The following is an 11,118-nucleotide window of genomic DNA, read 5'->3' as shown; positions in this document are numbered from 1 at the left end:
AAAGGCATTAGTGTTTTTTATAACCATATTGAAATTTACTCCTTTTACCCCAGTTAACAAAATATATCACAAGAAAAACAGCATGTTTGGGGCACCTGGTGGCTCCGTTGTTAAGCGTCTGCCTTCGGCTCAGGTCATGCCCTCAGGGTCCTGGGATCGAGCCCCACATTGGGCTCCCTGCTCAGCTTCTCCCTCTCCCTCTGCCCCTGCTCTTGTTCTCTCTCTCACTCGCTGTCTCTCTTAAATAAATACATAAAATCTTAAACAACAACAATAACAACAACTAAGCACGTTTGACAAAAACAACACTTCTGAAAGTAGGACACAATTTTCTTTTTCAGGAAATAATATTGCAAAGGCTTGCTTCTGGGTCAATTTACCACAGAAGAGGAGCAAAGTTGTTAAAGCATTAGCTATGCTCCACTGAGCCACTTTTCTGCACAATTGTAACGTACCTGAAAACGTTCCTAAGATCAAGGTTTAAAATCATTTTAAGAGACAAGACTTTAAGTGTTTTATAGCCACCTCTGTAAGAGGTGCTTTCCTGCTCCAAATGGTCAAAGCTTAATTAGAAGGTTGACAATATTTAAGTTTTTATTTCCTCATCATATCTTCTGTTCCAAATACTATTATCATTGGTAATATGGTTTGTATCTTGTCTGGTCTGGATGATCCAGTCCAAAAAGTAGGGTTTGAGAAGATCGACCCTACACTCACAGAGGAAGGGTTGGCCCTCTGGGTGCAGGCTACATACTCACTTCCCCTTGCCCTAGTTTTATAAACGGAGGACTCAAGAGTTTCCTTGACTTTCAGTGAATTGGGGTAAAGAGTGTGAATTACAATAGTGAGAGGGTGTGTACTTACAAGTGAACTATCCTTTTGAAGTGGTACAGGTCCTGGAGGAAAATATTTCATATAAGGTAGCATCTGAGCAATAATATGTCTGTGGAGAAGGCGATGGAGAAGAAGTCATTGGTAGACCTGAAGCTTGGCTGTGAATCAAGTGAGAAGTACTTGGCAATCTGGGAAGGATGTGGTATTTGATGGCTTGCTTACTGGTGGTGGAGGTAAGAGTACAGTACAAAATGTTGCTCTGGAGGCATGATATGATGAGAGTTCAATACCACTGGTTGACCCTGATATTCAGGATGATGGTGAGCTCAAGCGTGGAGACAGGAAGGAGGTAGTGGTTCTTAAACACCTGAATTTGAGTCATTCTGAATAGGGACAGTTATGAAGCTGCTGTGTTTTCTTGTTGAAATACAAAGGTTTCCTGACTGCTGAAGGAAGTTGGGGTGAAGCTGTATACAATGAATTCTGCTGTAGGAGCACAAATATCTTCTTACGGCTGATTATATGGCTTGTGCAGTACATGTTGGAAAGGAAGTGGTGGTATAATATGCTGCCCTGTTGGAATACGGTTCATATGATGCTTGTCTGGTAGCCTTATAAAATGATCAGAGATTTCATGTGGCGCTGGAACAATACGTAGGATGAACGTTTTCAAGTTAAGGACCGGCAGCAAGGTCTCCAGATTTCATATGGCAGTGGTTGATATGAGCATCTAAATCTTTTTGAGACAAGTATGTTCTCTTGCATCCTTTAACAGCGCTGCACATGACTAGAGAACCTTGTGCATGCTCCTCAATTTGGTGAACATATTTACTACAGCCTGGTGAACATATTTACTACAGCCTGGACACAACTTATCGCCTTCTTTTTCTTGCAAAATAGCACAGGCATAGCAAAACGCATGCTTGCATGGAATCATTCGCCCATAGATTTTAATTGGCAATTCGCATTTGTCACAGAAATGAACCGGGGTGTCATCCTTTTCACCTAAGACGTTTATCTGAAAGTCCCAGAAAATATCTTTACTAGATCTCTGCTCATTTCTAAACGATCTGCCCCTATTAAAGTCGTACCGTTCTTCCTCACCAAGATGGAGTCCTTCAGCACGCTCCATGACTCAGCTCTTGGCTTGCAGGGCACGATGGGAACGGAAGTCAGCCTCACTGACCCAGGGAGCGCATGCGCCCTACCCTCTTGAACCATTGAGGTGGAAGTGCAAGCGGGTTGCCCCCGCGTTGAACTCTTCTTATATACCCCCGTTCCAGTGATGGAATCTGGCAGGAAAAACAGGAAGTGTTTCAGAGCGGAGTTTGGTTAGACTGCCGTTTTTTTTTTTATGCTTCAAGAAAAAGTAGCTATTAACTGGAGAAAGAGACTAATCTGGAAGGGGGCGAGGGGTGGGGAGAGAGCGGGTAGGCGCAGTAATACCCGAAGGCATAGACTTGAGGCAGGTGAGGCAGCCAGTGCACTCATAAAGGTTTTTTGAATAATGCAAGTGCTTTCCTTTTTTGGGTGAAAGCCCATCCTTTATATGAAATGTTCAAATAGACACTGGATAGCTTCTTGTCAAGATGCTGTAGCTCTGGCTTCTCAAACTTTTTCTGCCGAAGTTCCCCTAATCCTGGAGAAAAGTAAATTTAACGGTGAGGGTGAGCGGGCAAAGTTCTAAGTACCGCTGAAAGCAAACTATTTCTTTGAATAGTTGTACGTTACCTTAAAATTATATGAAGATAACTTTTTTTAAATGTTGGTTTATTTTATTTTACTTTATTTTAGAATGTTGGTTCATTTTAATAAAAAAATATTGCTTTTAATTACTTAGTTAAATTACTTGAATTTCTCCCTGCCCCCAAAACCTTTGAGTAATAGTGATACCCCAGGAAGCCAAATTAGGAAGATGATTAGTCACATTATAAAATGCCTTCCCATATCCCCCAATTTCTAATTCCGGTTCTTTAAATATTACATCCTCCTGGCATATTTGATGTGCATTTATAGAACATTAACAACTTGGAGGAGAGACCTAAGTAAAAAAAAATTCAAGAGCAAATCAGTGATCACTCAAAGATGAATATGAAGCATGTGATAAATGATCATTCGTTTATGGAAAGATACGGCTGGATTTACAGCAATGCCATTTGTACTCACATTTTGGGAACTTAGTCTATTGTAAAGAGAGGCTCACCCTCACTGTGGTAGCTTCATTCCACACTGTCCAGAATAAGTGTGCTCATTGTCATTTACAAGAGAACTTTGCAAAAGAAGCAATGAACTACTATGACCAAATATGCCAAATATATGATTAAAAAATAATTAAAAGGATAAGTCAGAGCAGGAAATTGCCCTCCATAAGCAGATTATCCATCTCTGCTGAAACACCAAGGCATAGTCAAAGCTGACCTTTGCCAAACAAAGAGTCAGCAGGGATGTTGCACCAGGTTGAATATGCTACAGAGAAAAGAAAAATAAAAACCATAAAAACATTTTTTGATGGTCTCCGTTTAGATACTGGAATTGCTGACGCATATAGCTAGATCAGAGTATTTTTTGCAATTATGCTCCGTGATCAGTGCTGAGGATTTGGAGAAACTCTGAAATAATGGGGCATTGACAAATTTTCACATTTGCTGACACACTTTATAAAAGAAAAAATATATAACCACACGGGACATTTTATCAGAGAAGATGAGCAAGAAAGTGAATGAGCAACAGAGGCAGGGTTAAAAAGAATAAGAGACAAGCCCCCCCTTTTCATGTTGGAAATGATTATGAATCTTACAGCTGGTTGAAAGAAGGAACCCTCTTTATCCATTTCATTATTGATGAATTCCTGAAAAGTTGCATGTTAGTAGGTACCAGTTTTCTCCTCTTGACCTATCATATCACTTCACGACTGTTTTGTCTTTATTTTGAATTTGTCGCCTTTGGGCAATGGTTATTGATACTTAAGCTTTTGGTTTCTTTGGGCTTCTGCTAAACAACTAATGGCATACAAATACATAAGTGTGCAAGGGGACCTCGTGACTCTGTATGTGCCCTCCTTTCTGCAAAATAATCCTGTGTCAAATGAAGTGGGGTTTCAAGCCTTCTCTATAATCAGAAGGGCACAGCTGCTCTGAGTGAAGTCGGAGTTGAGGAGCCCAGAGTCTTACCTCCTTAACACTGTCCAGCTCTGGTATCCCTTTCACGCACTCAGTGGAACACAGTTTGAATACTACTCCTCAAACATGCATTTTCTAAACTGATATATAAAATAGATGAGCATTCATATATTTCCACCTAGATTAAGAAATAGAGCACTATCAGTGCATTTGAAAATCCCGCTGTATCCCTCACTCATTATCACCCCCACAGGAGGAAAACCCGATACTGAATTGGGTATTGTGTATTCATCGTTCTTTTGCTGTTTTCACTTAAAAAAAAAATCACCTATGTGTATTTCTTTATACAAAATACAAGTTACTTTTGCATGTTTTTCACGTTGTAGGTTTGGAATGACACTGTGACTTTCTTTAATCCCTTAACATTTTATTTCTGAGATACTTTGATGTTAAGGCATGTATTTTATTCCTTATCAGTACTGTATTCCATTGTCTGACTGTATTATAATTTAAATATTCCCCTACTGATGAATATTCGGGTTGTTCTTAACGTTTTGCAATTATAAGTGCTGCTTTGAAATATTCTTGTACATGCCTCTTGTACATGTTCCAAAATTTCTCTAGAGGATGTGTATAGGATTGATGTACTGGATCATAGAGAATGAGCATATTCAACTTTTCCAAAGTGTTCATACTAATTTGCCAGTGGATTATAAAAGTTTTTGTTGTTCATCTTCACCAATATTTGTTATTAACAGACTATTAATTTATTACAAATTTGGTGGTTGTAAAATTTATGTTTTTTAAAATTATTTATTTATTTAAGATTTTATTTATTTTATTTCAGAGAGAGAGCACGTGAGTGAGAGAGAGAGCGGGGGCGGGGGGAGAGGGAGCAGGAGAAGCACACTCTCCACTGAACAGTGAGCCCGATGTGGGGCTTGATCCCAGGACCCTGAGATCATGACCTGAGCTGAAGGCAGATGCTTAACTGACTGAGCAACCCTGGTACCCCAATTTATGGGGTTTTTTTTAAAGAATTTTTAAAAGTTATTTATTTATTTAAAAGATTTTATTTTTTAAGTAATCTCTACACCCAATGTGGTTTGAACTTACAACCCTGAGATCAGGAATTGCATGCTCCACCAAGTGAGCCAGCCAGGTGCTCCCAAATTTATGTTGTGTTTCTCTGATTACAAGTGTGTTTGAGCAGTTTTTCATGTTTTTTTTGACATTTATAATTCCTCTTTTGTCAGGTATCTGTTTGTATCATTGGACCATTATTGAACAATTTGTATTTTTCTTTACTGATTGATAGGATAGTAATTCTTTGCCAGTTATATGACTTGCAGTTGTCTTCTCTAAGTTTGTAAGCTGCCTTTTCATTTCTTTATGATGTGGTAAATACAAGTTCTTAACTTTTTAAAAAATGTTTTTATTTATTTAAGTAATCTCTACACCCAGTGTGGGGCTTGAACTCACTACCCCGAGATCAAGAGTCATATGCTCTTCTGACCAAGCCAGCCAGGTGCCCCAGAAGTTCTCAATTTTGATTTATTAGACTTATCAGTTTTTTTTTCTATGATTAGTGCTTTTCTGAAATGCTTAAAATGTTTTCCCTAACTTGAGGTCATAAAAGATATTTTCCCTTATAATTTTTGTTTTATTTGGCCTTTCAAATGCAGTCATCTTTAATTGAATTGCAATTGATTTTGTATATTGTAATGTCAGGATATGTTTTTTCTCCTCTATATAAAAAGTCATGTGAAACTGAGTTAAAATGGAGTTGGGGGGTACCTGGGTGGCTCAGTCAGTTGAGCATCTGCCTTTGGCTTGGGTCATGATCTCTGGGTTCTGGGATGGAGCCCAGCATCGGGCTTCCTGCTCAGTGGGGAGTCTGCTTCTCTCTCTCCTTCCCCACTGCTCATTCTCTCTCTCTCAAATAAATAAACAAAATCTCTTTAAAAGTAAATAAATAAAAAATAAAATGGAGTTGGGAGGCCAGGAGGCAGAGCTCTCACAATGTAACACTTTTTTTTTTTAAAGATTTTATTTATTTATTTGTCAGAGAGAGACAGAGAGCATGAGCAGAGGGGAGGGACAGAGGCAGAGAGAGAAGCAGGTGCCCCGCTGAGGAAGGAGCCCAAGGTGGGGCTCAATCCCAAGACCCTGAGGTCATGACCTGAGCCTAAGGCAGGTGCGTAACTGACTGAACCACCCAGGCATCCCACAGTGTAACACTTTTTACAGCCCTTTGGTGACTTAACAGGAAGAGATATACCTTACATTCCTGACAAGAAGAATCCTGTATAGTTCTTCACTACACCAGCAGGAGGATGGAAGATTTTCTCCTGGCCTGGCAATAGCCCAGCCAGTGAGAAACTCTCACAACTTAGCCCATGAAAAACCATTTTACTTCAAACTCCCAGTTTACTCCAATGGACTTTTTGTTCATTGGAGCCACCCCCAACTCCCCCCTTTTCTCTGTAAAAGAATGTTACTCTTCGGGGCGCCTGGGTGGCTCAGTTGGTTAAGCGACTGCCTTCGGCTCAGGTCATGATCCTGGAGTCCCGGGTTTGAGTCCTGCGTCGGGCTCCCTGCTCAGCAGGGAGTCTGCTTCTCCCTCTGACCCTCTTCCCTCTCGTGCTCTCTCTCTCTCTCTCATTCTCTCTCTCAAATAAATAAATAAAATCTTTAAAAAAAAAAAAAAGAATGTTACTCTTCTTTGGGGCACCTGGCTGGCTCAGTCAGTGAAGTGTGTAGCTCTTGATCTTGGGGTCATGAGTTCGAGCCCCACGTTGGGGTAGAGATTATTAAAAACAAACAAACAAAAAGACTGTTGCTCTCCTTTGTTCTCTGGACTTGCCTATGGTTTTGTCTTAGCTTGTGTGTCCCGAAGTGCAATTCTCTGCTATTCCTGAATAAAACCATTTTGCTGGTAAAATAGCTGACAGTTTTATGTCTTAAGGTTAAGAGTCAGTTATCCTAGAACCACTTGTTAAATAACACATTCTTTTCCTTCTGATCTGCTAACTCTGTGATATGTCAGACTTTCATATATATGTTTGTTTCTGGATTCTTTATTCTATTATGTTGGTCTATTTTCCTATCCCATCTTAATTACTGTGGCTTTATAAGGTTTTAAGGTTTTGGAGAGGGGAGCAAGTCTCTCCAAATTATTTTTCAGGATCATCTTGCTTTGTCAAGATATTTTAGGCTGGTGATATATTAGAGGGATGAAGGAGTTCTGAGGAAAAACAAGAGGAGACAATAAGGTTTACAAATACACATTTGCTCATGTCACATTTTTTCTAAAAGTCAACCCTGCTTGGAAGCCAAAGTCCAGAAAACCTGCCTTCCTAAATTTACTGGCATCGCTGTTGGTATTTGGTGAGATGAGGCACAGGGTTAACATAATTTTTGTTCCCTTTACTTTTAAAACTCACTTCTTTGGGATCTTACCATTTCTTGGGATGGGCAGTATAGCATTGTGATAAAAAGCGTGGCCTCTGCTGACAGGCATACTTAGTTTTTTTAAAGATTGATTGATTTATTTTTTTTTAGAGAGAGAGAGCACAAATAGGGGAGGGCAGAGGGAGAGGGAGAGAGAGAGAGAGAATCTTAAGCAGGCTCTACATGGAGCCTGACATGGGGCTTGATCTCCTGAACCTGAGGTCATGACCTGAGCAGAAACCAAGAGTCAGATGCTCAACTGACTTTGCCACCCAGGCGCCCCTGACAGGCATACTTATGTTTCAATTCTTGCTCTTCCTCTTATTACCTGTGTGACTTAGGCATATTATTTAATCTTTCTGAGACTTGTTATTTTCTTTTCTATCTTTAAATGGTGGTGGTAATAATAATAATAATATCATTATTATTATTTTCCTAAGGTGTTAGTTTTTTATTGCTGCCATAACGAATTGCCACTAACTTAGTGCCTTAAAACAACACAAATTTATTATCATATAGTTTTGTAGGTCAGAAGTGTGACAAGGCTCTCACTGGACTAAAATCAAGCTTTCAGCAAGGCTATGCTCCTTTCTGGAGGCTCTAGGGGAGATTCCATTTCCTTGCTCTTTCAGATTGTTGGCAGAATTCAGTTTCCTTGCAGTTGTTGGCCTAAGATCCCTGTTTCCTTGTTGGCTGTTGCCTGAGGGCAAATCCCAGCTCGTAGAGGTCACCTGCATTGTTTGGCTCATGACTCCCTTCCTCCATCTTCAAAGCCAACAGTGATGGGTTGACTCCTCACTCTTCAAATCTTTCTTGCTCCTTTTTCCACCACATTATTCTTTGTCTGTTTCTGTGTTTGTTTTCCTCTTTTCTCTCTTACTCCAGGTTCAAAAAGTTTTCCACTTTTAAGGGCTCGTGCGATTAGATCTTGCCTACTCAGATGATCCAGGATAATCTCCCCATTTTAAGGCCCATAATTTTAATCACTTCTGCACATTTCTCTTTGCCTTGCAAAATAACATATTCACAGGTCCTGAGGACTCAGATGTGGACATCTTTTGGGTGGGAAGGAAGATTGCATTATTATACTGTTCTGTCTACCACATCTAACTTATATGATTCTTGTGAGGAATGCATGAGCTAATGTATGTACAGGGCTCAATACAGATGTGACATGTAGCAAACACTCAATAAGTGTTCATTACTATTTGAACTATTTCTTACTGGCAAAATGGGTTTTCACCTTTGCTTTTTTTTTTTTTTTAAGATTTTATTTATTTATTTGAGAGAGAGAATGAGATAGAGAGAGAGCATGAGAGGGGAGAGGGTCAGAGGGAGAAGCAGACTCCCCGCTGAGCAGGGAGCCCGATGCAGGACTTGATCCCGGGACTCCAGGATCATGACCTGAGCTGAAGGCAGTCGCTTAACCAACTGAGCCACCCAGGCACCCTTCACCTTTGCTTTTTTTTGTTTCTTCGTTAGTTTTTGGTTTTTGGTATATTTATGTGACCTAATTTTACTTTCTACTCACATAATTTGTTTTTTTTTCCTTAAGATTATTGATTTATTTGAATGAGAGAGCATGAGCATGAGCTGGGGGAGGAGCAGAGGGAGAGGGACAAGCAAACTCTGTGCTGAGCAGGGAGCCTGATGTGGGGTTTGACCTCATGTTCCTGAGATCATGACCTGAGCCACAGTCAAGAGTCAGATGCTTAACCGACTGAGCGACCCAGGTGCCCCTCACATAATTTCTTTAGAAAAAGCTGTGAAGTATTTTAAGCACACAGACTTATATAATTTTTTGAGAAGATTGGTGCCCTACACAGCTGTAGTGGGTTGAACTGTGCTCCCACAAAAAAAGATCAAGTCCTGATTCCTGGTGTCTGTGAGTGTGACCTTATTAGAAATAGGGGCTTAATAGGTATAATGCAGTTAGGTTGAGGTCCTAGTGCATTAGGGTGGGCCTTAAATCCAGTGACTGTTATCTTTATAAGGGAAAGGAGAGGGGGATTTTGACATAGAGTCACAGAAGAGAAACACAAGGGGAAAGGCCATATGATCATACAGGCAGAGAATGGGGTGATGCAGCCAAGGAATGCCAAAGATTCCTGGCAATCACCAGAAGCTAGGAAGGGGCAAGGAAAGATTTTTCCCTGGAGCCTTCAGAAGGAGTGTGGGCCTAATTTTGGGTGTCCAGCCTCCTGAACTGTGAGAGAATGAATTTCTGTTGTTTTAAGTCACCTAGTTTGTGGTATTTTGTTATGGCAGCTTAGGAAACTAATCCAATAGCTTACCATGTTTTCCTAAATCGGTTTTTATTTGAAGTAGCATATTAAAAATGGTCTTGTTTATTTTCAGCATTTAAGACATCTACATTCAAATATATGTCCCAAGATACAGGCAGTGCCCTAAGACTCATTTGGTGTAGCCCTTAATAGAATTCAGATCATTTAGTAAAAGTTATAAGGAAACTGATTCTTAGTTCAATATATAAAATAGAGCCTTTTTTTTTTTTTTTTTTTTAATGTAGGCCCCACTCCCAGCGTGGAGCCAACCCAGGGCTTAAACTCACGACCCTGAGATCGAGGACCTGAGCTGAGATCAAGAGTCAGATGACTAACCAACAGAGCCACCTAGGTGCCCCTAAAAATAGAGCTTTCAAACATTACAGTAGTGCGTGGCAGTAAGAGCTGTCCTAGTAGTCAGACCCTAGACCTTTGGTTGAAGTAGTAGAACTATTTTTTTATGAATGTTTTTTTTTTTTTAAACTTTTTATTTATTTATTCATGAGAGACAGAGAGAGAGAGAGAGAGAGAGGCAGAGGGAGAAGCAGGCTCCCAAGGAGCAGGGAGCCCGATGCGGGACTCGATCCCAGGACCCTGGGATCATGACCTGAGCTGAAACCAGATGCTTAATGACTGAGCCACCCAGGCGCCCCAGAGAGAAATTTGTTTTTTAAAAGGCAGTGAATCCTCCAGTGTTTCTTGAGTGCTCCATGTATGATATAAGAGGGGTAGCTGATGCCATTGCTGGGTTGTTGGTAGCAGGCATTTGCCGGCTGCATTCCGGGAACCATTGCCTACTGGTGTCCATCCCTCTCGGTCACAGGTCACTTGCTTCAGGCTACCTGATCAGGGTGAATTTTAGTCCTCTTGTTTGGAATGCGGTAAGAAGTTCTGTGTATCCCTCTGGATATTAGTCACAAAAATATGGTCTTGATTGTAGCCGGCAGCTATGTTATCGCCAGGATGGAATCCAGTTTTAGGATAAAGTTGACACTGAGGAGCGTAAAGCAGAAAGATGTAAGGAGATTGAGTCCTTGAAGATATTCACTGAATTACTCGATCAACTATACATCCGGATGATTTAGTTAAGTGAGGAAATAAATCCTCTTTTTGTTTAAAGTCAGTTTGCATTGGGTTTTCTGGGTTTTTTCCAGCATAAAGTCTTACCTAATATGTTCATAAATCAACGGAAAACACAATAAATGACCATATATAATCAAGTGCTAGATACACCGAACACAAGCCACCAGCATTCCTGGAGAACTTGACAGAAACACACATTTTCAGCCCCTGGCCCCAGATTTACTGGCTCAGTGTGTCTGTGGGTGGCGCCCAGTAACCTTTTTTTTTTTTTTTTTTAAAGATTTTCTTTATTTGACAGAGAGAGACACAGCGAAAGAGAGGGAACACAAGCAGGGGGAGAGGCA

At 40.4% G+C, this 11,118-nt stretch overlaps 1 pseudogene; it reads right to left on the bottom strand.

Annotated features, from left to right (window-relative positions):
• Positions 1–632: 632 nt before the first annotated feature.
• Positions 633–1,966, bottom strand: LOC113930496 (annotated as a pseudogene).
• Between the last annotated feature and the right edge of the window lie 9,152 nt (positions 1,967–11,118).

Source organism: Zalophus californianus, chromosome X, assembly GCF_009762305.2.
Source record: "Zalophus californianus isolate mZalCal1 chromosome X, mZalCal1.pri.v2, whole genome shotgun sequence".
In the NCBI taxonomy this organism is placed as follows: Eukaryota; Metazoa; Chordata; class Mammalia; order Carnivora; family Otariidae; genus Zalophus; species Zalophus californianus.
This window is presented reverse-complemented; position numbering and strand designations above follow the sequence as displayed.